This window comes from Leptopilina boulardi, unplaced genomic scaffold, assembly GCF_019393585.1.
Source record: "Leptopilina boulardi isolate dan_hultmark-lab unplaced genomic scaffold, ZJU_Lbou_2.1 LbouV2_179, whole genome shotgun sequence".
Classification (NCBI taxonomy): Eukaryota; Metazoa; Arthropoda; class Insecta; order Hymenoptera; family Figitidae; genus Leptopilina; species Leptopilina boulardi.
The window spans coordinates 2,058,703-2,084,633 of record NW_026137728.1 but is presented as its reverse complement, the minus strand read 5'-3'; the positions used below and the strand labels follow the sequence as shown (position 1 = coordinate 2,084,633).

Below are 25,931 nucleotides of genomic sequence, written 5' to 3'. Positions count from 1 at the left end.
GGATTGCGTGAGTCTAAGGTCTGCGTGCGTCGCGTTCTATGCGAGGTGGTTGAACCCCCGCAAAAAGCTGGAAGCTCAAAGCTGCTCGGTGGTGCACGGCTGATGGTGGTAGTAGTATTGGTGGTGGTAGTGGTGGTTCTACAGCCTCGAGGCAATGGTTAGGGACGTCGGGGGGGATGAAGAAGGGAGAGTAACTCGGCTCGACTCAGCTCACTGGTAGTGCTGGGTCATAGAAGTGCCTAGGGTCTAACCTCACGGGACGGGAAATGGGGTTTTGCGCCTCACACATACATACAAACACAAATACATATATGCATACACACATCTACGTTTTAAAACACATACACTTGTTCTCAAAATCACACGTACCTTCTACGTGCAGGTTACCTTCACATACGCCCCCCCCCCACGCAATTACGCACACAAGTGCACGCTTGCTATCCGCCGAAAGCTGACTTTGCTGGCATTTCCCCACACTGACGATATCAAAAAAGAAAAGAAAAAAAAAAAAAAAAGAGGAAACATCACACCCCAGAAAAATTCTTATCTTCAAGCACCAATATTGACGGAAAGTTATGGCCTTGCAATTTTGACTGAAGCAAAAATTAAAAAAAAAAAAAAAAAAAAAAAAATGAAGACAAAGGGTTATTTTTGAAAGTGAGCTTTTCACTTGGAAAAATATGTCGAAATTAATAACAATTTTGGAAAATTTTATCACTACGAGTCAATAGAGAAAAAATTTAATTTTCTCTCTACATTTACGATTGTAATTTTTGTAAATTAAGTATGAATCTTTTTAGTTTCTGATAAGGTCAGTATACAGCTGACGAAACTTTGAACAACAGTTTTTGTTTATTAACTCGGAGTAATTAGTAAAATTTTCTTTAATTTTGAAAAAAATGATAATAGGACCTCAAAAAGAAATTGAACTTTTACCAAGGAAAACCGGAATATGATTTTCTGACGTATTTTGATGAGCTCAACACAAATCTGAAGTCCCATTTGTTCCATCACGTCAGCTTTTTTTTCTAACCTCAAAAAACATGTCTAATCAAACAAGTAACTCAAAATTCTTATGGGCTTGGGTTCTAGGGGTTATTGCCCACTTGGAAAGATTCCCCGGAAAGTGCCCCCTGGAGTTTCTATCAGAATTCCGCCGGAAATTCCAACATAATTCCGTCGGAATTCCATCGGAGTTCCAAAAAATTTCCGATGGGATTCCGACTGAATTGCGTTGGAAGTTCCGGTGGAATTAGGACTCTAAAAATTTTGAAAAAATTAATCGGAATTCCCTCGGAATCCCATCGGAAATTCTTTGGAACTCCGATGGAATTCCGACGGAAGTACGTTGGAAGTTCCGGCGGAATTCTGATAGAACCACCAGAGGGCACTTTCCGGGGAATCTTTCCAAGTGGGTGGGGTCGCTGATTACGAATCTGATCACAGATTTTCAAAATTCAAAATGGCGGATGCAATATGGAGAACAATTTAAAAAAAAAATTATTGCACTTTCATGTAAATTTGTATCTAAATTTAAGAAATTCGATCATATTTGAAAAAATTCAAACTTTTAGAAAATCTTTGATAATTCGAACTCTTAAAAAAATTCGTTCTTTTTGTTACAATCGTACCCAATTTTCCCATAAAATATGAAAAAATAAGTAAACATTTTTCTCGTAAACAATTTTTTTCATAATAAAAATAAAAATATCAAAAGATCAATCTTTATCGGCGCATGAAATCCATAGAAATTATTTAATCCTTCGAGTTAATGAAAATGATGGAATAGCGGACTCTTAAAGTGGCAATTGTCGCTTCCGTCAAATCGATGAAATTACGAAGATTTCGTTTGCTAGACTAAAAACTAGGAAGTCGCTGAACTCGGTTGTTCTCATTATCGTCTCGTCTTCGATTGTTCCGCTTCGCCAGTTCGCACAGGTACACACTCAACCGCTCCGCATTCCGTTTCCTTCTCTTCCATCTTTCTCTCTCTCTCTCTCTCTCTCTCTCTCTCTCTCTCACTCTTTCTTTCTTTCTCTCAATTCCAGTCGAAAAAAGAAATTGAAAGAAAAGAAAAACATCAAGCAAAATGAGAAGGATGCTTCTCTCTATACACTTCGCCATTCTGGAAAATATCGGCCGCTCTTTGATTATGTCCGACGAGGACTAAGTGAGGCAGACAATTACCCAAGAAAAACGCAACTTAGAAATTCGTAATATTAAAGACACTTACCACCTGTATGCTTTACCTCTAGCTTATTTTATGTTCTCTCTCTAAAAACTGTTTTATTATTTAAGCCAAACGTATAAATTAAGATACAACGTTAGAATTTGATATTCCTTTTTAGAAATTTTTATACTTTTTTTTTTTTTTTTTTAAATTCTATTTGTTGAGAATTCTGAACAATTAGAGAGTAACGTGCATTTTTCATCTATAACGGAATAAAACAAAAAAAAATTGAATGAGATGCACGAATTTTCTTCAAAATTTTAAACAGCTGTCAGAAAAATTATGATTGGTCAATTTTAAAATTGGCGCCGAAATATTTCTGCCGTTTGATTATTCGACCATTTGCAACTTAGGATAAATGAAAATTCTGAGTTTTAAAATTTCTATTAAATGAGGTTTCGTGTTAAGAAAAATTCGGATTAAAGTAGATTTGGTTTAATGAAAATTCTGGCATTTAAAAATTCGACTCATACGATATTCTGTTTAATAAGAATTCTGATGAATAAAAATTCGTGTTAAATAGAATTCTTTTGAATAAAAAGTGTGCTAAATGAAAATTTTGTTGGAAGAATATTCTGTTAAATAAAAATTTCATTACATAGAAATTCTGTCAAGTATAAATTATGGTTAATTTAAATTCTATTAAACATAAATTCGAATAAAGGAAAATTCTATCTAATAAAATTCTATCAAATTAAAATTCTAACTAATTCACATTAAGGCCATGTGGGAAATAGACGTTTTTTTGTGGATTCCAACTTTCTCTGAAATAAATAATGATTTCGGGTTAAAATATTCAAGACATGATAAAGGAGGGTGCAAAGCATAGGGCTGTTCTCCTCATTTACGTAAAAATAATAAAAATAAAGCAATAAATAGTAAAATAATGTATTTAATCATAGTTCATTCAGCGGCCACTCGCTCGAATTGGCGCTGTTTACTGGAGCACTGACACACTCAAGCAACGTCTGTGTATGCGCCGCCATCTTTTTTGTCATTTTCGTTTAAAAATTAAACTTTTTAAAATTAGTTTTTAAATAATTTAACGCAAAATTAAGTTTTTTCAGGAGAACAGCGCGGTGCATTGTACCCAAATCTATCAACCCTCAAAATTTTAGCCTGAAATCTTTTTTCATTTTAGAGAAAGTTGGGATATTGCAAAACACATTTTCCCATACTAGGTCACGTGGGTTTCTCCCACATGCCGTTAAGGAATAATAGCTCCCCAATTACATCAATTTGAGATTAGTTCCTATATAAAAATTAGGCCAAATAAATATTAGATCAAATAAGAATTTTGAATATATTATACGGATGTGATAATTAGATATTAGGCCAATTAAACTATTTAAAGTTTGGAGAGTATTCATTAGCCTCCTAGTGTATAGTACTTCGTTAAAATTTCCCCAGAAGTCAATTTTTGATAGGGATAATGTGTTTTGCTTTTTTTTTTTTAAATAAGTTATTCAGGATTAAAGTGTCTACTTTCTACAACAGCACAAAACGTAATGCATCAGTCTATAAGGGATTTACCCTTTTTGTCATTTCTAAGTCCGAAGTCAACCGAATAGCTCTCGTAAATAAATCAACAGCATTTCTCATGCTGAACCCCTCAATTTCAAGTACAATGTGCGAGGTTCCCTGCGATATCAAACGTTGATCATTAATAATATAGAGGCGATTCCATTACAATCGTAGGTTAGTCTCGACACACGTCAATCTGCATATTTAATGTTTGAAACAAAGTAATGCAGTTAGAAAAACATGTGTCACATATCCCAGCCACTTTACACGTCAATAAGTAAAAGACATGTTAAAATCAAATTCGATTGTATAAATAAAAATGTATGTGCTTTACATAAGAAACTATCCTATATATAAAATAATAATTCTAAAATGAGAAAGTCACGATAAACGCGTCATTCCATGATCACAGAAAAAAACTGAGTTCAAAATGAGTTGGTGGACCGACTCATTTTGAACTGCAACAAAAATGAACCTCGAGAAACTCATTTTGAACTTCAGGCAAAAAGCATCAAAATGAGCTAGATCCGATTCATTTTGAGTTCAAGTTAAAATGACAATTATAGTCAATTAAGAAGCACTTTATCATAAAACCATTAATCAAAATCATTGTTTTCAACGAACAAACAGATTACACTTGAAAAAACTTTGTTTCTTAAATCCGATTCATTGAATTTATAGAAAACAAAATAAATTATTTTTAGGTTAGAAACTTCTGAATTGACAGAAATAAATACCAACCATGCAACACGAAACGGCGCCACTGTCTAAAAACCAAAGATAATGGCGCCAAATTTTAACTTGAAACTACAACCAAAAATAAAGTGTTATTCATTATAATATTGTAATGATTGTTATAACATATATTAATAATATATATTTATAATTATATTTTGTATTATAATACATATAATATATTATAATTATATAATTGTAAAATATTATTATCTCTCATATAAGATTTATATTATTAATATTAAATAAATATTAATATAATTAATGTAATATATATATAAATTTTTATTTAAACTTATTTTAATAAATTTATCCCATACCATTTTTTTAATTGTAATTCTTGTATATTTTACAATTATTATATATTATCTATTATTATATTTATATTATACTATTTTAAAATATAATACATATAATAGTTTGTAAATGAATATTATAAATATAATATATATAATAATAATTTATATTATACATTAACTATGATTATTCAAATTTATTGTTAAATTAAAGTAAAAAATATTTCTACTATTTCAATTTAAATATTGCGCCAGTGTGGCGCTGCATACATAAGTTGCAGTTGTTGCCAACATAATAATCTTAAAATCTTGAATTTCAACAGAAACTAACATAACCTGACATTTGATCCGGGTCCGGTTCATTTTGAGCAACTTGAAGTTAGTTGTTGTTCATTATGATACTGAATTCAGAATGAATTGCAACAAAAATATACTCAGTTTTTTTCTGTGATTGTATAGATAAGGCTGAAAAATGGGCCTTTGCTGACCACGACTAATAATAGTCAATAGTGTAATGAGTGGACCACTTCCTCTTTTTTTTTTGTAAAATAAATCTTTTTGCTTTTTGGAGGTGAGTTTGGTTTTCATTTATTATTTACCATGAGTATTTTATTTTTTTGGTGAAGCCGAATTTGAAGTCTATTTAACCCCATCACGTCAGGCTTTTGAAAAAAAAAAACTCAAAAATCCCAAAATTTCACCGCAAAACTGGGATTTTTTCGAGGTTATGTCAAAAGCCTGACGTAATGAGATTAAATAGACTTCAAATTTGGCTTCAGCGGCGCTAAAAAAATATAGTAGTCATGGTAAGACTTATAGATCAGAATTTTTCTTGATTTTAATATATATTGAGGTCGAATTTTTTTTAGGTTTTTTGAGGTTATGTCAAATACTTGACGCGAGATTGTTAAACAGACTTCACATTTGGTTTCAGTGACCCGAAAACATAAAGTTATGTCATAGTTTGACCTCAATACGAAAATTTGATAGCTTTTAATATATTCTTTAAAAAAAAAATTACCAAAATTGGCCTTTTTTTACACAGAAAAAAACTTAATCTCAAAAATTGAGTACGAAATTTATACTCAATTTGATACGCATCAAAAATGTGATAGGCAGATGGCGCCACATTCTATGTCATTTAACATGAATTCATTTTGAGATGCAACAAATATGAGTCCAACTTTTTTCTGTGTTCCTTAATTGGCCAACTATACTATATGCTTTATCCTATTTTTTTATTTTTCATAAAAATTTCAGTTTTAGAATACACCTTATACTTAAATTTAGTATGTAATATTCTTAAAATTAGAATATATTCTTGGTATTTAATATATATATATATATTCTAAACTCACTTGGAAAGATTCCCCAGAAAGTACCCCCTTGGAGGTTCTATCAGAATTCCGCCGGAACTTCCAACGTAATTCCGTCGGAATTCCATCGGAGTTCCAAAGAATTTCCGATGGAATTAGGACTCTAAAGATTTTGAAAAAAATTAATAGGAATTCCGTCGGAATTCCATCGGAAATTCTTTGGAACTCCGATGGAATTTCGTTGGAAGTTCCGGCGGAATTCTGATAGAACCTCCAGGGGACACTTTCCGGGGAATCTTTCTAAGTGGGAATGCTATTGCTAAATTTCAGAATTTTTTTTTTCGGTGAAACTACTAATCGTTGCGACTAGAATTAAACTGTATTTCTACGACATATTATTCTAAATAAAAAAATACACTTCTCTACCAAGAAAAATAATTTAATAAAATATTCCCCGTATTTGAATTTCATTGAAGAAAAAGAAAATAGTCACGTTCGAGATGGTTATATAAATGAACCACGTGTATAAAACTCTCATATATATATATATATATATATATATATATATATATATATATAATAATGCGTAAGGTGCGAGGTAATTGGTAGTCGTGGAATAATTTCATAATGCCATCAATTTTAAAAGATTTTTCATGGAAGATATGAAGAAATGAATGCGTGCAACATTGGTTTGTGCGCTCAGGACTTCATCACACATGTACATATCCTGCGTGTAACATAAGGAAAGCATATAAGTACTTGTACGCGCCCGCGTTCGTATATAAGATAATTGCGTAATGTACTCCAACGTCACAATCAACCCCTCTGTGAACATAATTTTATACGTGTATATATATATATATATATACAGACATGTCTGGGTGTATTCATGTGAGGCGTAGGTGCAAGCCTCACGCTCGACAAAGTAGAAAGCAGAGCACCGTAGAATGGAGACGCTGAACTCGAATCTGCATGTATGTGGTTGTTGTTACGTGTGGTGTTCATGTCTAAGCGAGACAGTCGATTAAAGGGACAATTTCAAAGATGATTATACAACACGCATTAAGTGCTTTGCATCAAGAAATCCTACCATAAATAAACCTATGGGCATATTATAATAAAGATAATATCATTTATTGTGTAAAAACACAGTTATCCAAAAAAAAAAAATTACATTCATTTATAATCCATATACAATCGCCATAGTGATTTTTAAACAAATGCACCGTTTTTTCAATATTTTTATATTTATTTAGAAAAATAATTTTCACTTTTCTTATATAAATAACTATATTGAAAAAAAAACGGTGTATTTATTTAAAAATCCCGGTGGTAAAGATGTTCAAAAATTCATTTCTGAAGAAAATAAGATGTGATTCATTTAAATCGGATCGTTTTTTAGAAAATGTTTTAAAAGCATTATTTCAAGAATTTAAATCTATTTAATGAATATAAAAGCCTCCAAACTCCAAGCCCCGAAAAACACTATGAGTTAGGCAATTAGACTAGAGGAAAAACAATGGTGCCCATATTCCATAATGTGAATTAGTTAGAATTTTCATTTGATAGAATTTTACTTTATTCGAATTTATGTTTTTCGAATTAATGTTTAATCAAATTTAAATTAACCAAAATTTACATATACTTAACAGAATATTCTTTCAACATAATTTCCATTTAGCACACTTTTTATTCAAAAAGAATTCTATTTAACACAAATTTTTTATTTATCAGAATTCATAATAAACACAATTTCGTATGAGTCGAATTTTTAAATGCCAGAATTTTTTTATTCAACCAAAATCTTCATTTGTCCGAATTTTTATTAACACGAAACCTCATTTAATAGAAATTTTAAAACTCAGAATTTTCATTTATCGCCTACATTGCAAATGGTCGAATAATCAAACGGCAGAAATATTTCGGCGCCAATTTTAAAATTGATCAATCAGAAACTGTCAGAAAAATTATGATTGGTCAATTATTTTTATTTTTGGATTGAGGACACTAATACATAAAAAAAAGTAGTTTCCGAAAAAAAAATGGTATAGTTGTTAAAGAAATATCAGAGTTTGAAGTCAGCCTAAAAATTCAGTGCATTCAGGCGTTAATGGGTTAAAATAATTTTGAAAATAAATGTTGTTTTTATCATTAGGATATGAAGTGCGTCCTAAGAGTACGAACTTAGTTTTCTTCTCGGCATTACTTTTTAACCTACTGAAAGTAAAAACTAATAAATTAGATAGAATTTTACTTTATTCGAATAATTTATGTTTTTCAAATTAATGTTTAATCGAATTTAAATTAACCATAATTTATACTTGACAGAATTTCTATGTAACACAAATTTTTATTTAACAGAATATTCTTTCAACAAAATTTCCATTTAGCACACTTTTTATTCAAAAGAATTCTATTTAACACAAATTTTTATTTACAAGAATTCTTATTAAACAGAATTTCGTATGAGTCGAATTTTTAAATGCCAGAATTTTTCATAAACCAAAGCATTATTTGTCCGAATTTTTATTAACACAAAATGTCATTTAATAGAAATCATTAAACACAGAATTTTCATTTTCCTACATTGCAAATGATCCAATAATCAAACGGCAGAAATATTTCGGCGCCAATTTTAAAATTGACCAATCATAATTTTTCTGACAGTTTCTGATTGATCAATTTTAAAATTGGCGCCGAAATATTTCTGTCGTTTGATTTTATTCGACTATTTCCAATGTAGGATAAATGAAAATTCTGAGTTTTAAGATGTCTATTAAATGACATTGCATGTTAATAAAAATTCGGACAAATGAAGATTTGGTTTAGTAAAAATTTTGGCATTTAAAAATTCGACTCATACGAAATTCTGTTTAATAAGAATTCTGATAAATAAAAGATAGAGGGCGGTTAATTTTAACAGTTTTCCCTGACACCGCCTATTATTTGAATTTTCGCTGTCTATAAATGCAATAAAAAAAATTTTGTCAGGTATGTTTTTTGAAGGTTTTTTTATACTCTTTCCAATGGTGAATTTTTTTGAATTTTGACCTTGATTTTCTATAATTAAACATAAATTTGCTATTTTCACTAAAATCGGTCCGTTTTTTTTTAAATAAATAATTGCAAACGTGAAATGCCTCATATATATATTACGGTTTTGATAATTGAACTCTAGACCAATTAAGCATTAGGCTGTTTAAAATTTTGAAGAAAATTCGTGCATCTTATTCAATTTTTTCTTGTTTTATTCCGTTATAGATGAAAAAGACACGTTACGAATAATCAAACGGCAGAAATATTTCGGCGCCAATTTTAAAATTAATCAATCAGAAACTGTCAGAAAAATTATGATTGGTCAATTTTAAAATTGGCGCCGAAATATTTCTGCCGTTTGATTATTCGATCATTTGCAATGTAGGATAAATGAAAATTCTGAGTTTTAAAATTTCTATTAAATGACATTTCGTGTTAATAAAAATTCGGACAAATAATGCTTTGGTTTATGAAAAATTCTGGCATTTAAAAATTCGACTCATACAAAATTCTGTTTAATCAGAATTCTTATGAATAAAAATTCGTGTTAAATAGAATTCCTTTGAATAAAAAGTGTGCTAAATGGAAATTTTGTTGAAAGAATATTCTGTTAAATAAAAATTTGATTACATAGAAATTCTGTCAAGTATAAATTATGGTTAATTTAAATCCGATTAAACATTAATTTGAAAAACATAAATTATTCGAATAAAGTAAAATTCTATCTAATTTATTAGTATTTTGCTTTCAGTAGGTTAAAAAGTAATGCCGAGAAGAAAACTAAGTTCGTACTCTTAGGACACTTCATATCCTAATGATAAAAACAACATTTATTTTCAAAATTATTTTAACCCATTAACTCCTGAATGCACTGAATTTTTAGGCTGACTTCAAACTCTGATATTTCTTTAACAACTATACCATTTCTTTTCGGAAACCATTTTTTTTAAATGTATTAATGTCCTCAATCCAAATATAATGTCAAAAACTTAGGTACTAAAATATTGTTAAATTTTTAGTCATTTTTGACATCATATTTTAATAAGGAACACTCTAATTCATAAAAAAAAGTCGTTTCCAAAAAGAAAGACTATAGTTGTTAAAAAAAAACAACAGAGCTTGCAGTCAACCTAAAAATTCAGTATGCATTCAGGCGTTAATGGGTTAAAAGAAGAAATCTAAAACAGCAAAAAATCCAAACTTTACATTTTGAATATAGTATTCTTGAAATAATTGTAAAATATTAAAAATCAATTATTTATAGACAAAATATCCAACGTCTTAGATGCGCTTAAATCAGGACCCGGACCTAGGTGGCGTAACAGAAGAGAAGTGGAAAGCCGTGGAGGAGGCACAGACGGCGATATCGACCGCCCGGACCTGCCCCACGCCACCTTATACACAGTCACATAAGCTACCCACCACCCGCTGAGTTTGTCCCACTACCACACTCACCATCTTCTGTTTGTATATTTACACGAAAAAACCTAAAGCTCATTTATACAAACATACATACAATCGTCCAAGTATATTTATGCCCACTCTTCTTTTGTATACATATATATATTTGCGTATACATCTACCTATATTACAAAAAGATATCGCCGCCAACGCCGCCGCCGCCGCCGCCGCTGTTCCAAGACTCTGAATATAGCCACAAGTCAAGAGAAGGGGGGGGGAGAAAAGAAGGGAGGGGGGGACTTGCGGCTATATTCAGAGTCTTGAAACGATCTTAACCTTTAAATTTAGGGTGGGGGGAGGGGAAAAGGAGGGGGAAGAGAGGAGGGGGGATGGGGGTTGGCGCGCGAAGCCGCTGTTCCAAGACTCTGAATATAGCCGCAAGTCAAGAGAGGGGGGGAGAAGAGAAGGGAGGGGGGGACTTGCGGTTATATTCAGAGTCTTGAAACGATCTTAACCTTTAAATTTAGGGTGGGGGAGGGGAAAGGAGGGGAAGAGAGGAGGGGGGATGGGGGTTGGCGCGCGAAGCGCGCAGGGGGCATAGCCCCCTAGTATATATATATATATATATATATATAGTAAAATATACTTTCGCACGTGCCTTGCCGGCTTCTGTCCTATGACTCCTTTTTATTCACATGATCGAGCAAGAAAACCTCCAGGGACATAAAAAGGATTCTTATCTTATTTGTAGCTTCGAACATTATTTTTTAACTATGGAGTGTAAAATAACACAGTATATACAAGAGCATTTTTTATTTCTAAGACCGCGCGTATATGGTGATTTTTTATAGGTTTTTATTATTTTTTTTTTTTAATGCTAAACATACAAATTCGTAAACAGAATTGTTTCATCATTTAAGATTTTGAGAAAGAGCCTCTCTGTTATAGACACCTGCAAAAAATACCCGTTTTTCGTATACCTTGAATTTTTAAACTTTTTTTCATGACGAATGGTTACATAAATGATGATCCAATAATCTCTGAAAAATTTGCCAGGTAACAATAAACCCCGTTTAAAAAATATAGGGAGTCAAAGTTAACCATATCCAATAAAAAAAATACCTGTAGTAATTTCACATTTATTCTCGAATAATAATGTTCGAAAAATCCAGACGAAGTGGTTCCTTTAATATTTTCGACTGATTACGAGTTTCATGTAACGAGTTTGAAATGAATTGGATGAATTTTTTTACAAAATTCGTCTACCATATTAAATCCGACATTTTGAATTTTTTAAATTTGACTTCAAATTTGTAATCACCAGTCAAAAAATATTAATGGAATTAATATTTTATAAAACTTGGTATCTGGGGGTTTTCGGGATCACTGATTATTAATCTGATGTCAGATTTTCAAAATTCAAAATGGCGGATCCAATATAGCGATCAAATTTTTAAAAAGTTATTAATTTTTTATTTTATATCCGCCATTTTCAATTTTGACAATTTAACATCAGATTCGTCATCAACGACCCAAAAAACCCCTAGATATCAAGGTTTAAAAAAAATTTAGTAACTTTTTAAAATTTTGACCGCCATATTGAATCCGCCATTTTGAATTTTGAAAATCTGAAATCAGATTAATAATCAGTGATCCCGAAAACCCCCAGATACCAAGTTTTATAAAATATTAATAATTTTTAAAAGATATCTTGTCACTTTTTATTTAGGGGCTGTTTTCACCCCTAAAAACCACAAACGACTTGATCTATCAAAACGGCCAGAGACGGGTGTTTTTTTTTTGGGTCCTAGTTTCCAAAAATGTTGGATTTTTTGTGGGTCAAAAAAAAAATTGAATTTTGTCGGACTGTGTTTTTTAAAAGAGATACAAAAATTATTGATTTAAATACCGTTTATTTAATTCAAATAAAAATTATTTGGGGTTTAAGTAAATATTTATTTGATAATATGTCAACTGATTATTTAAATCAAATAAATTTTTGTTTCAGTGTAGTGTCGAAAAAATTATTTTTTGAGTGATAACAAAGGCTTATTTGAAATATTCAACAATAAACAATCTGTTACTTACAAAATTTACTATATGCATACACCAGTATGGTCGAACTAAAACTGCACCGAAAACAAATTATAACTGAAATTGAATTATAAAGGCAAACTAATGACAACTATATATAGTAGCAGTTTAAGGCATTAGGTAAAAGCCCGTCGGACATTATAATAAAATGAAAGACAGACTCCATTGTTTAATAGAACTAGAAGGCAAAGAAAAAGAATTGTAAATAACCTTACACAAATAAAAGATTTAATTAAATAACAAACAATTAAAAAAAAGAAAAAAAAATTATATTTATATAAATTGAAAACAATAAAGTGCAGAGATTTGATCCTTGAAGAATATTCACTGATTTACAGTGGATCATTTAAAAATTTTTTTTGGAAAATAAATTTAAAAAAAAAAACTCTACCAAGAGGCTGGCTACATCGAGAGCCAATCAGGAGGGTTAAATTTAATCCTCTGTCGTACTAAACAAGTGGACTAAATTTTGCGTCTGCGCAGAATGTTTTTTAACACTCCCACTTGGAAAGATTCCCCGGAAAGTGCCCCCTGGAGGTTCTATCAGAATTCCGCCGGAACTTCCAGCGTAATTCCGTCGGAATTCCAAAAAATTTCCAATGGGATTCCGACGGGGTTCCAACGGAATTAGGACTCTAAAAATTTTGAAAATATTAATCGGAACTCCGTCGGAATCCCATCGGAAATTCTTTGGAACTCCAATAAAATTCCGACGGAATTACGTTAGAAGTTCCGGCGGAATTCTGATAGAACCTTCAGGGGGCACTTTCCGGAGAATCTTTCCAAGTGGGCTCCTGATTTGCTCTCGATGTAGCCAGCCTCCAAAACTTCCTAATTATCTAAAATCCTAACCTGGATGTTCTCCTAAAATGAGTTTTTTTGGGTATACTTCCGATGTAGGAGTACCTCCGATTTTAATAAAACTTGGTGTGTACTAACGTATTTTGGTGCGCTGATTATACGAAAATGGTAGTGAAAATTGGCGCAAATTTGATTATTATGGTAAAAACCAAACAAAAGATTATTAAATTTTGTTAAAACCTCGGTTCAAAATTTGTTGGTGGATGTAGAACGGTTTAATACAAAATCGTGATGAAATTTTGTTAATTTAAGTTTAAAATAGAACCACAAAATATCACTTAAAATATATCTCAAAAACCTTTGACAAACGCAAAATAGCAATAGACGTATAGCTATATACTTATTATTGAAGTTTTCTTACTGTTTAAGGATTTACTCGAACATGAACTCAAAGTGTTTTTAAGTCGCCAATTATGGTTTTAAATTTATATATTCATTTATACTCAAAGCAGTGAATGACATAATTATTTTATTGAAATTGCCAATTACTTTTCTTAAAACTATTATTATATATTAATTTCGTCTCAACATTTAATAATTTAAATTTTCAACATCCATTTTGTATTCATCGAACAGAAAAATAGATCAATAAAATTATTTTTAAAAAAACCTACATAGAAAAAAAGCAATAATTGACACAACCGAACACGTAAATTTTTTATATTTTCAATTCAACCCTTCTGTATATTTATCCGCCAATTACTTATTAATATGGTTTCAATAAGTATAATTAAATTGGACCCCGCAGTTTTTACATTGAAAATGGCTTTCAGCCAAATCTTTTGAAACTCTGTACTGCCGTGTTTTCTAAAAACTTAGGTAACTGCAGAATGAAAGATTTCGAGAAAAACGCGAAAAACTGTTTAAACTTCATTGATATGTACCGCAAAGCCTAATTAAAATTTTTAAATGCCGTTTTGTTCCTTCGATTCGTCTAAATTTATTCTTTTTAATTATGTAAAAATAAATGTTGTATTTGTTTAAACATTCAATAAATTATTAAAAATGTAGTTACCGGTATGCTGATTCGAGGGTCGTCGCACGAGAAACTTAGGTAACTGGTAGTTACTTGGTCCCTCGTGCTACGAGCGCCCGTATTAGGCCTCTCGTCGCACAGAAAACTTAGGTAGGGTCAGTCGGGGTAAATCCGAACGGGGGGTAAATCCGAACGCTAATTATTTCAGCTTAATTAAAATTTTTAAAAATAAGTTCGATATGAGAATTTTTACCTCAGATCCTCTTGAAGAGATTCTAAGTATTATCCCATTTTTTGTTTGTTAATTAGAAACAGCATAAACAAAGATAACAAGTATTGCAAAAAAGATTGAAAATCAAAGATGACACTCTTTCAGTATTTTGTCTCGTTTTTGAAGAAAAAGAAGCTAAAAATTCATTTTATTATTTATAATTGTTTGTTATGAATACTAGAACAGAAACTATATTTGATTTTTGCCTTCTGTAAAATTTTATTAATAATATCAGACCGTTCGTATTTACCCAAGAAAATTGGAAAACTGGGGTAAATCCGAACGGTATTTTTAATAATTTTTTTTTACATCAAAGCCACACAAAATTGTTTTTATTTGATTACACTATTATTTTAACATTATAAAAGTACATAGAAAAAAGTTTTTCTTTCTATACGTATCCTCGTTAGTAATTAATAAGCAGAAACTTAATCTCTGTTCTCTCGAAGGAGTGTTTCAATTTTTTTGCCAAATGGTTTGTTGAAAAAAGTTTTTCAGGATCTTAATAAAATTTGGTATTCTACGGTTTTTGGGGTCGCTAATTACCAATTTGAAGTCAGTTTTTCAAAATTCAAAATGGCGGACGAGAATTAAAAAATTCATTGGATTCGCTCGAAAATTGTTACTCGGGGGGTTTCAGGGTTAGCAAATTTGATCATTTTTAAAAATAAGTTTTAGGAAAGTCCGCCATTTTGAATTTAAAAAATTTGACTTTTATTTTTGTATTTACATTCAATCACTCCAAAATACTTTCTGTACCAAGTTTTGCAAAAATCCGTTATGATTTGATAAAGTTATTGAAGGTTTTAATTGTGTAATGCATTTTAATTTTTAACCTGTTTGATTTTTGTATTTATATATGATGCATTATTACATAATAGGTTTATTATCGTATTTTTTTTTGAGTTTTTATATAAGTTTAACAATTGCAATACTTTAAATTTATTTTCCCTAAGATTTTTCTGAAATACAGTGGCGTTCGTATTTACCCCCATATTTTAGGAAAGTTGCAAAGTATCGAGGTAAATACGAACGCTAAGTTTCCTGCGATTGTAATTTATCAAAAATTTTTTCTACCCCATAAAATTGTTCTATGGAAGTAAAGTAACAACTTCATGCACCAGAATACCGGAAGTATTTTTTTTTTAAAGAAAAAACTTATGTTATTGTTGAAACTTACTAAAAGCGTTCGGATTTACCCCAGTTGACCCTAACTGCAGGGAATATATAAGAATTTCCATCTTTCTGGGCAAAAAATAGTAAAAATATATTAAATAATAAACTATAATTATTTAATAAGCTGCGAAAGTTGTCACTATAATTATTGTTTTTTACAAATATTTAATTTTATGGTTAAATTTATTTTAATTATACAATATTAGAGTCAAATATTGTATTAACTCAGAATATATTAAATAATAATATAAAATAAAATACATAAATAAAATTAAAAAAATAAATTAAATTAAATTAAAAAATAGTAAAAATATATTAAATAATTGTATGAAATAAAATAAAAATAAATAAAAAAAAATAATAAATAATAAAGTGTAATTATTTAATAAGATGCGAAAGTTATCATTATAATTATTGTTTTTTACAAATATTAATTTATATGATTGAATTTATTTTAATTATACAATATTAAAGTCAAATTATAGTAGGTAATGTAGTTCGCTGCTTTATTAACGTTTATTTAAATAATTAAAAACGATTTTAATTTTTTAAATTATTGAACTAAATTAATTATATATTAATCATGAAATAAACATATTACTGAACTTCATTTTCTTAATTTATTAATGCTTTTATGTTATTTATTAAAATTAATACTTAATTTTTCAATAATTGATAAATTATTATTTAGGTATAATTATATATATATATATAGTATTGGAGTTTTTTATTTCATTATTTATTGTCATTATAAATTATTAATTGCACAAAAAACATTGTAATTTTAAAGAAATGTATAAGATTTTGCAGTTACTTGGTCCTTCAAAACACGGACCTCCTTTTTCGAGACCTCGTCGCATAGAAAACTTAGGTAACTACAGTGCTCTGATAGCACTCTGTAGTTACCTAAGTTTTCCATGCGACGAGGGCTCGAAAAATGAGGTCCGTGTTTTGAGAAACTTAGGCACTGGTGCAGTTACCTAAGTTCTTCAAATCACGACCTACAAAATACGTCACAACACCCAAAGACACCCAAGTTTTTATAGCAGTTACCTAAGTTTCTCAAATTATCACTCATCAATTTTTGCAGTTACCGGTATTTTCAATTATTTATGCAAAAATTATTATTAATAATATTAACAATTTTTAAAAATAATTTGCATTAACAGGTGTATCTTTTTTCCACGATTCCAACGATATAAAAAACTCATTTTTCGATTTTTTTGCAGTTACCTAAGTTTTTAGAAAACACGGCAGTGTAGTTTTGTAGTTTAAGGCTTCCTGAACAAAAATTCCTTTTGCCAAAATTCAATCCTATGAGTAGTTTTTTAGCTACAGCACTTTAAGTTAAAAAATAATGTATTTATGAATGTTTTCTTTTTCACAAATGAATCAAAATCGCTCAAAATCTGTTAATCGAGGGTTTTCGGGGTCGCTGAGTACGAATCTGGACTCAGAATTTCGGAATTCAAAATGGCGGATCCAATATGGCGGACACGCTTTCGAAAAATCACTTGAATTCCATAGCCTAAAATCCAAAATGTGGCCCACTTCTGTCAATACTATCCTACATCAGACTGAGTCACAAACAATTTATGTTAATAAAACCCTGATACGATATATGAAAATTTGGATATTGTTATTATTGCCTGCAAATGTTAGAGTGTATATATATATATATATAGTTGACGGAAGAGGAACAACAACAACAACAACAGTGGCATCATCACTGCTATTGCTGTTAACACGGAACACTCGTGTATGGTATGAGAGAAGGGTGGCAAGTAAATTCCCATTCCTCGATAGTCTCTGTCGTTAAACGGAGTCGCGATATGGGGCCAGGGATGTGACGCAGTCTCTCCCCCGTCTAGACGCATTCTACACCGACGACATCTATATATATATATATATATATATAGATAGCCATTGCCACCCTCACATACAAGAATTTACTGCCCTGTCGTTAATGTCAGCGTACTCACAAACGAGCGCGAATACACCGAGGAGAGAATTACTCACACACGCGGAAGGATATATATACAACCAAGTCGTAAAACTCACACCAAGAATGAAGAAAGGCACTCATGGTGGAAATACTGGGACGCGACGATGAGCAATAGAAGGGTGTGTGCATCATCCCACCTTGTGTCCGGAGTGGTGGGAAACTTAAACTACGAGCATAATGAAAAGCAGATTAAAAACTTTTCCCATATAGTCAAGAGATGTTCTCTCTCACTTTTAGGGTTCGATTGGTGAAGACATACTTCTATCTCTCTCTCTCACATTTTGCTTCCTTTATCCAATAATGGCTCTTCTTGAAGGGTATACTCTCCCCATTAGTCCCTACTACGGCCGTTAAATTGGATTATTGCATCGGAATAGGTCACTCTTCCAACCGGTGTGTCGCGCTGCTGTAACGTTGGACGTAACCCAGTGAATGGGAGATGACGTTTACGACCTCGCGACCTGGTCCCAGCCAAATCGATTGGAAGGTCGTAATTTACACCGCTCTTCTCGACCTGGTTACACGCACGTCACACAACTCTCGTGCGAATTTGGGGCAAAATGCACATACACACACACATATATATATATATATATAGTATAGTAAGAAAAATATTTCCATAAAAATAGATATTTCATCTTCCAGACATATATCATTACAAAATAGATTTATGTAAATTAATCAACTTTGTTTCTTTAGAATAATATATATTTAAAAGAATGAATATGCGATGCGCTATGAAGAGAGGACGCATGAATATTCCCTTCATTAGACTTGACGGAATTTTTGTGGTGTCAAATTAAAAATTATTATCGAATTTACATTGAGTAGAATTTTAAAATAGAGATTTTATAATGATCACAATTTTAATAATGAAAAATTTATATTTAACAAAATTCTGGATTTTTTAGAATTTCTATTTAACTGAACTTAGATAAAGTAGATTTTCTAATATATCGAATTTTCAAATAACACAATTTCCATTTAATAAAATTGATATCTAGGGAAAATTTTCATAAAAAAGAATTTTTATTTATCAGAATTGTTCATTTGTCGAATTTCTATTTATTCGAATATTAACTAAACAAGTTGTAAATTCAGATGTTCATTACATATTGAACATTTTGCTTCCTCTTTACGATCAGCAAAAAAAGTAGCTTCCTCGTAAAGAAAGCATTAAAATTGAAATAAACATACAAAAATAATATAATAATGTAAACATTAGAGTAAAATTTAAAGAATTAATGGAAGTTAAAAAATCAAAAATTCATATTTTAACCGAAATTTCTAAATATTAATGAAAAATAATATATAATTTATAATTATTTACAATTATATCGATTCGTTTTAATGCAAGGAACACAATTATTTTATATTTAAACTTGAATTTAAATAAATATAAAAATTTTCAGCTAAAATGTGTATTTTCAATTTTTTAACTTTCATTAATTTATTAAATTTACCTCAAATGTAAATTTTATATATATACCAATCGATTCGTTTTCATGTAAAGAATACAATTATTTCATCTATAAACTTAAATTTTAAAAATCACAAAATTTTATAGCCAAAATGTGAATTTTTGATTTTTTAACTTTCATTAATTTTTTTTAATTTAAATTAAAACTATACTTTATATATACTGATCGATTTGTCTTGACGTAAAGAATACGATTTTATTATATATAACCTTAAATTTTTCTATTTAAAAATTTTTTCGATTAAAAAAAATTTTTGGAAAAAAGACGATAAATTTTTTTTTTTTAGGTATTTTTTAAAATCCTTTGGTCAGATTTGAGATATTAATATGATAAATGAGCCTACCAAATTTTATCTAAATCCATTAAAACCTGGTAAAGTTATCTTCTAAACAAAAAAGGGATCCACACACACACACACATACATACATCCGGACAATTGATCAGGATCTCATATAACATGTTTCTATATAGAGATAAATTTGTTTCCGACACTTTGAAAATTTTAACAAACGAAAAGACTACAAAGCTTCCTCCACGAGGAAGCAAAAGTATTTTAATTAACAGAATTTCCAAATAAAAGAATTTCCATATAACAAAATTCTTATTTAAGGCCATGTGAGACAAAGACACTTTTTGGTAGTTCCAAGTATTCTCGGAAATAAGAAGAAATTTCGGGTTGAAATTTTGAGGAATGATAAAAAAGGGTTGAAGGAATTGGGCTGTTCTACTTATTTACTATAATTGAATGCGAAATAATTTAAAAGAAGTAATTAATAGTGGAGTTAATTGGTTTTTTTTATTTCTTTGAGCGGCCACTAACTCGAATTGGCGCTAGTTCCTGGACCACTGATACATTCACGCGACGTCTGTGTGTACCCCCGCCATGTTGACTTCAACTTTCGTTCAAAAATGGCAATTTTCAAACTTTTATTTTTAATACTTAAACGCAAAATTTTGCTTCAAACCGAGAACAGCGCCATTCTGAATGCTATTCTCTATCATAGTTTACAAATTTCAACCAAAAATTCTTTACCATTTTAGAGAATACTTGGTAATACGATACCATGTTTTTTGCATGGGGGTCACGTGGGTATTTCCCACATGGCCTTAACAAAAGTTTTATTCAAAAAATTTCTATACAATCTAATTTTTATTTAATAGTATTGTATAGGACAATTAGATTGTATAGGAATTTTTTGAATAAAACTTTTGTTAAAACTAAGAATTTTGTTATATAGAAATTCTTTTAGTTGGAAATTCTGTTAATAAAAATACTTTTTAAGTAAATATTCGGATAAATAGAAATTCGACAAAAAGAACAATTCTGATAAATAAAAATTCTTTTTTATGAAAATTTTTCTAGATATCAATTTTGTTAAAAATGAAAATTGTGTTATTTGAAAATTCGATTTATTAGAAAATCTGCTTTATCTAAGTTCAGTTAAATAGAAACTCTACAAAATTAGAATTTTGTTAAATAGAAATTTTTCATTATTAAAATTGGGATCATTATAAAATCTCTATTTTAAAATTCTACTGAATGTAAATTCGATAATTTTTAATTTGACACTACAAAAATTCCGTCAAGTCTAATGAAGGGAATATTTATGCGTCTCTAATTTTACAATGATTAAAAATTCCTTTTTTTATTTACTCTCTAAATCTGAATATGTGAAATTTCACTTAGAATGTTCCAAAAGTCTTCCACGTAGAAAAATAAGTGTATATGCACTTAAAAATAAGGGAAACTTCACTTATTTTGCAGAATATTCATTTATTTGAATTTTCATTTTACAGGATAAATTATTATTAACCGATTATCAATATTGCCGAATATGTATTTATAAGCGAAAATTAATTAGCCATTAATTCAATTTGATCGAATTTCAATTTGTGCAAAACGTTGTTTCGTAGAATATTCATTTTGCAGAATAAGTAATGCAATTGACCATATCAGAAATTATCACAAAAATGTTGATTGGTCAAATTTTGAACTTCGCGCCGAATTATTTCTGACAAATTGATTTTCGACCATTTGAAACTTTCTGTAAAATGAATATTCGAACAGAAGAATATTATGTTAAGTGAATATTCTTTTTATTGTTCTTTCTACATAATTAAAATTATTTTGAATTCTATTCTCCAAAATGAATATTCTACGAAACAACGCGTTTCGCACCAATTGAGATTTGATAAAATTAGATTTCTGGCTAATTAATTTTCGTCTAAATGAAAATTTGTCAATATTGCCGATAAATATTATTAATTGGTTAATAATTTATTCTGTAAAATGGAAATTCAAATAAATGAATATTCTGTAAAATTAAAAATCTGTACAATTATTTTTTTGAAAAATTAAGATTTTTTTAAATTACTATTCTGCAAAAATAATATTGTACAAAATAAAATTCAATTAAAACAAATTTTAAAAAATTAACTTTAGAGCATATTAATGAGTCTCTCTCTCTTTTTCAAAACTGTTTCAAAAATTTCAGTTACAATGTCTTTGAATTTACTTTTACAGTTACTTATTTTCCTTTTACGCAACTTACAATTAGAAATCAGTTACTCTTTTACAATTTTCTGTAACATTTTGTATTTTTAAATAACATTTGACAAATGTTCGATACAAGTAACTGACTTTAGCTTTCAGTAACATAATTTTTAAATTACGATACATTTTGTATCTTAATTTTGAAGGAAAATTCAAAACATTTCTAACAGTGTTGATAAGATTTAAAAATCTTATTCTCACTTTCCAAAATTATCTTGCTATTCAATGATAGAATTTTTGTTATTAATAATTGCATAGTCCTACTGATAAAATATTTAGTTTACAAATAAAGTTACTTATTATAAGAGAAGTGTGAGAGAGAGAAAGATAGCGATATCGCGTGGTGTTGATAAATACCGATATTTAAAAGTTTACCGAAGAAAGGAGTTTGCTGTCGTTTTTCTCGCAACGTAATTTTTTATGGTCAAATTGGCACACGAGACCCTTGATTGCATCCACAAAGTTTTTTGCAACGTCACTTCTTTCCACACAAACACATCCCCGTCGAAGCTTTATTAAAATAGTGAATATACAGCGTGTTATATCTTGTACATGCATATATATATCTATATATCGCCTTGTATTTAAGGTTTTGAATTTCAAATGAAGCAACCGTTGCCTGCCATCCGCCATTGATATGCGCGAAATATCGTTCATGGCACAACGATCTATTCTTATTTCAAATGGTGATCTAAAATTCGGAAGGGGTTGTCATTATGTTGTATATTCAAACATTGTGTTTGTTGTCACAGGTTTTTCTTAAAATTCATATACACAAAGCATGTAATACATATGGGTCAGAATGTTTTAAATCTATCATCTAAAATTATCACAAAATAATTAATTTTTAATGTTAAATCATTTTTTTTTTTTTATTTCTATTGTGATCATCAGAATTGGAACCTAACATCTGCTTTAGAATTTAATGTTGAAAATCTAGAAAACTGTTTAAAGACTTTGAAAACAGTCTCACCGGTGCTTTTTCAAAGTTTTCAAGTTTTTTTTGTGTCGAATTTTAAAAATCTAACGCCAATTTTAAAGTTTAACCAAAGAATCATTTATTTTTTCAAAGTTTCCCTACAGAATATTGTTAAATTCAAATTTAATCACTGACTGAATTTAATTTAACAATATTCTCTATATGCAATCTTTGAACAAATAAAATAATAAATGAACTTGAAAACTTCGAAAAAGCGCCAGTTGGATTGTTTTGAAAGTATCTTTACAGTTTTTCGGATTTTCTAGGATTCCTCTGCCTTGAATTCTAAAGCAAATATTATAGGTTCCAATTGTATTGAAAATTTTTAATAAGCATTATGTTTTTGTGTATAATTTTTTGAACAATATTTGACTAGTAAAAATTGAATTTCATTAGTTTATATAATCACACAGAAAAAAAACTGAACTCAAAATGAACCAGGTTGATGGCGCCACTTTCTATGTCGTTGAGCATTGAATCATTTTGAATTGCAACAAAAATGAGACTAGGTTTTTTCTGTGCGCAGAAAAAGCAGGTTTTTTTTAAATTCATCGCTAAAAACACAAAAATTGTTTTTAAAAAAAAGTGCCCGACGGATTTTGATTTTTCTTTTTGGAAAATGTTCAGTGAGGTGCCCCGAACAAATTGCAACAAAAATCAGCGAAAGAATGCAACTTGAGGGTTAAAATTGTTTCCAGGGTACCGTGAAATGTTATACTGAAAAAATTGTTTATTAAATTTATTTATAATTAAAATTTTAATCTGTCTTAACTCTTTGTTTATGGTAATAACCGTTACCGTCTAAAAGCGTCAATTTCAACACCTGGTGGTAATTATAATAATAGAACTATATTTTTGCATATGTATATAATTTTTATATATTTTAGTAGAAAAACAATTGCCTGTAATTATTATTCATAAAAAATTAAAAATATATATCACTAACCTTTGTCTGCAATCGATGTATCATATATATATTTGGGATGATTAAATCTGCCACAAACACATGCGATTTAAAAAATTTCGAACACTCCCGAAACCACATTTAAATTAAGAAACAAAATACTTTTTCTAAAGATTTAAACGATCGCGATTTTAAAAATTTCGAACACTCCCGGAACAAAAAAATTACTAGAATGACAAAAAAAACGCCTTCCCGTTGTAATGTACTGCAGATCTGAAAATATCAAGTAAAATACGATATAGAAAATATATATTTAACTCAGACAAATTTTGCTTTTACAATTATAAAATTTCCACTCTCTTTGACCACATTTAAACAGGTCAATTACAAGTGATTAACATCACTTTTTACATTTTTAACATATCTAGTATGTTCAATGATTTTTTTGAAAATTTACCAGAAATACCTAAAAAAAAAATTTACTCAGAGATTTGTAAATTCGCTGAATATGAATTCAACATGTAAAATGGTCAAGTCGACTGAATATAGAGCTTCACAATTTTCATCATAACCCGAAAAGTATTTGACATGTTATAAGATTCTTGATGGGCTCAAATGAAAGTGAAAAAGATAAAGATTATATAGACATGTAGGTCTGAAATTGTTTCTTCCACTTTTCTGGCATAGGGAGGGATTTGAATATAGGGTTAAAAAATTTAAAGATTACTTCATTTTTCTCTCGTGATAAATAAAAATCTATTAATGCTATTACATTAGAAAATATCTCATTGTTTTGGAAATTTTATAAACTTTTAAAATCTGTTTTTTAAATTTCAGTGTAGCTTTATTTTTCACTGATTTATCGAAATTCAAAGGCAGTCATGTTTTTAATAGCGCTCAACAATGACCTGGGTTTTTAAAAATAAAATTTAATTAAAAACTTTGTAATTTTAGAATTTGACATTCATTTATTTTTACAGAAAGTATTACCGTGACACTTTGAAGTACATTTTTTCTTTTGTTTTTTAAAATCTATCGTACCTCTGATCCTCAAATATATTTTTTGAAGCAGCTCAGTGTTATTTCTACATCGAAAACATTTTCTAAATTCCAATTTTAAAAAATTAAATTATAATGTTAAAAGAACGATTTTAAGAGTGACAAAATTTATTTAAGAGAGTCGAATGATCTCTGAAATTTTTTGGCAAGAAGAGACCTTTAATTATCGCTCTATAAAAACGGCACAAAACGTGAAAATGATAAACATTGATTTTAAAATACTTTTTTCTTGAAAGACGGACACTTTTTATAAAAGCAGCTAGAGATCGTTATCTTATATAAATTTCCTAAATCCTAAAAATTATACGAATCCATAGAAAAACACGATTGCAAAACGAAAAGTAATATAATGAGGGGTTCATTACCTCCTGCCGCCGTCAGATGGCAGCAGCATGCAGGGCGCACAAAGTCGCAGCTGTTATTAGATTACTTTTCTACTTTTTGTTTTGCAACCATGTTTTTCTATGGATTTGTACAGTCTTTTCGATTTAGGAAATTTATAAGATGAGGATTTTGGCTGATTTTGTTAAAAGTGTTCGTGTTTCGAGAAAAAAGTATTTTAAAATCAATACTATTTCACGTTCAGAGCGATAATTAAAGCTCTCTTCTTGCCAAAGAATTTCAGATACCGTTCGACACTCTTAATGCATAAATATAAAAACGAAACAAGAAATTAACTTCATTGTTAATAAATTTATATGAACCCAAATCTAAAACATCTATTATCTATACGCATATAAGTATAAATTAAATAAATTCTGGTTCCTCATAAAATACTATTTTTAAATATTTAAAACTCAATTTGTTTTAAATGGGGCACGTAAGCTAATTTTAAAACCTATTGAGAAAAGTTTTTTATTCATTTTAGAACCATAATCAAAAAGAATTTTTAAATGCCAATTCATTTTTAACAAACAATCTTTACAGAGTTATAATCATTTGAATTTTCTGAGTAGTGAATGTTTCAATATCTTAATGTTACACGACCTCAAATTTGGCCAAAAAACATCTTTTCTACACTTTTAGGTTAGAA

At 29.5% G+C, this 25,931-nt stretch overlaps 1 long non-coding RNA gene across 2 annotated transcripts in view; it reads right to left on the bottom strand.

The window, feature by feature from the left end:
* LOC127277786 (uncharacterized) overlaps nt 1-25,931 on the bottom strand; it is a 342,439-nt gene that overhangs the window by 268,009 nt on the left and 48,499 nt on the right. For both annotated transcript variants that reach the window (XR_007842408.1, XR_007842407.1), the window contains exon 4: nt 23,882-24,112. This is a non-coding gene — a long non-coding RNA (uncharacterized LOC127277786). The remainder of the gene's footprint in view (nt 1-23,881; nt 24,113-25,931) is intronic.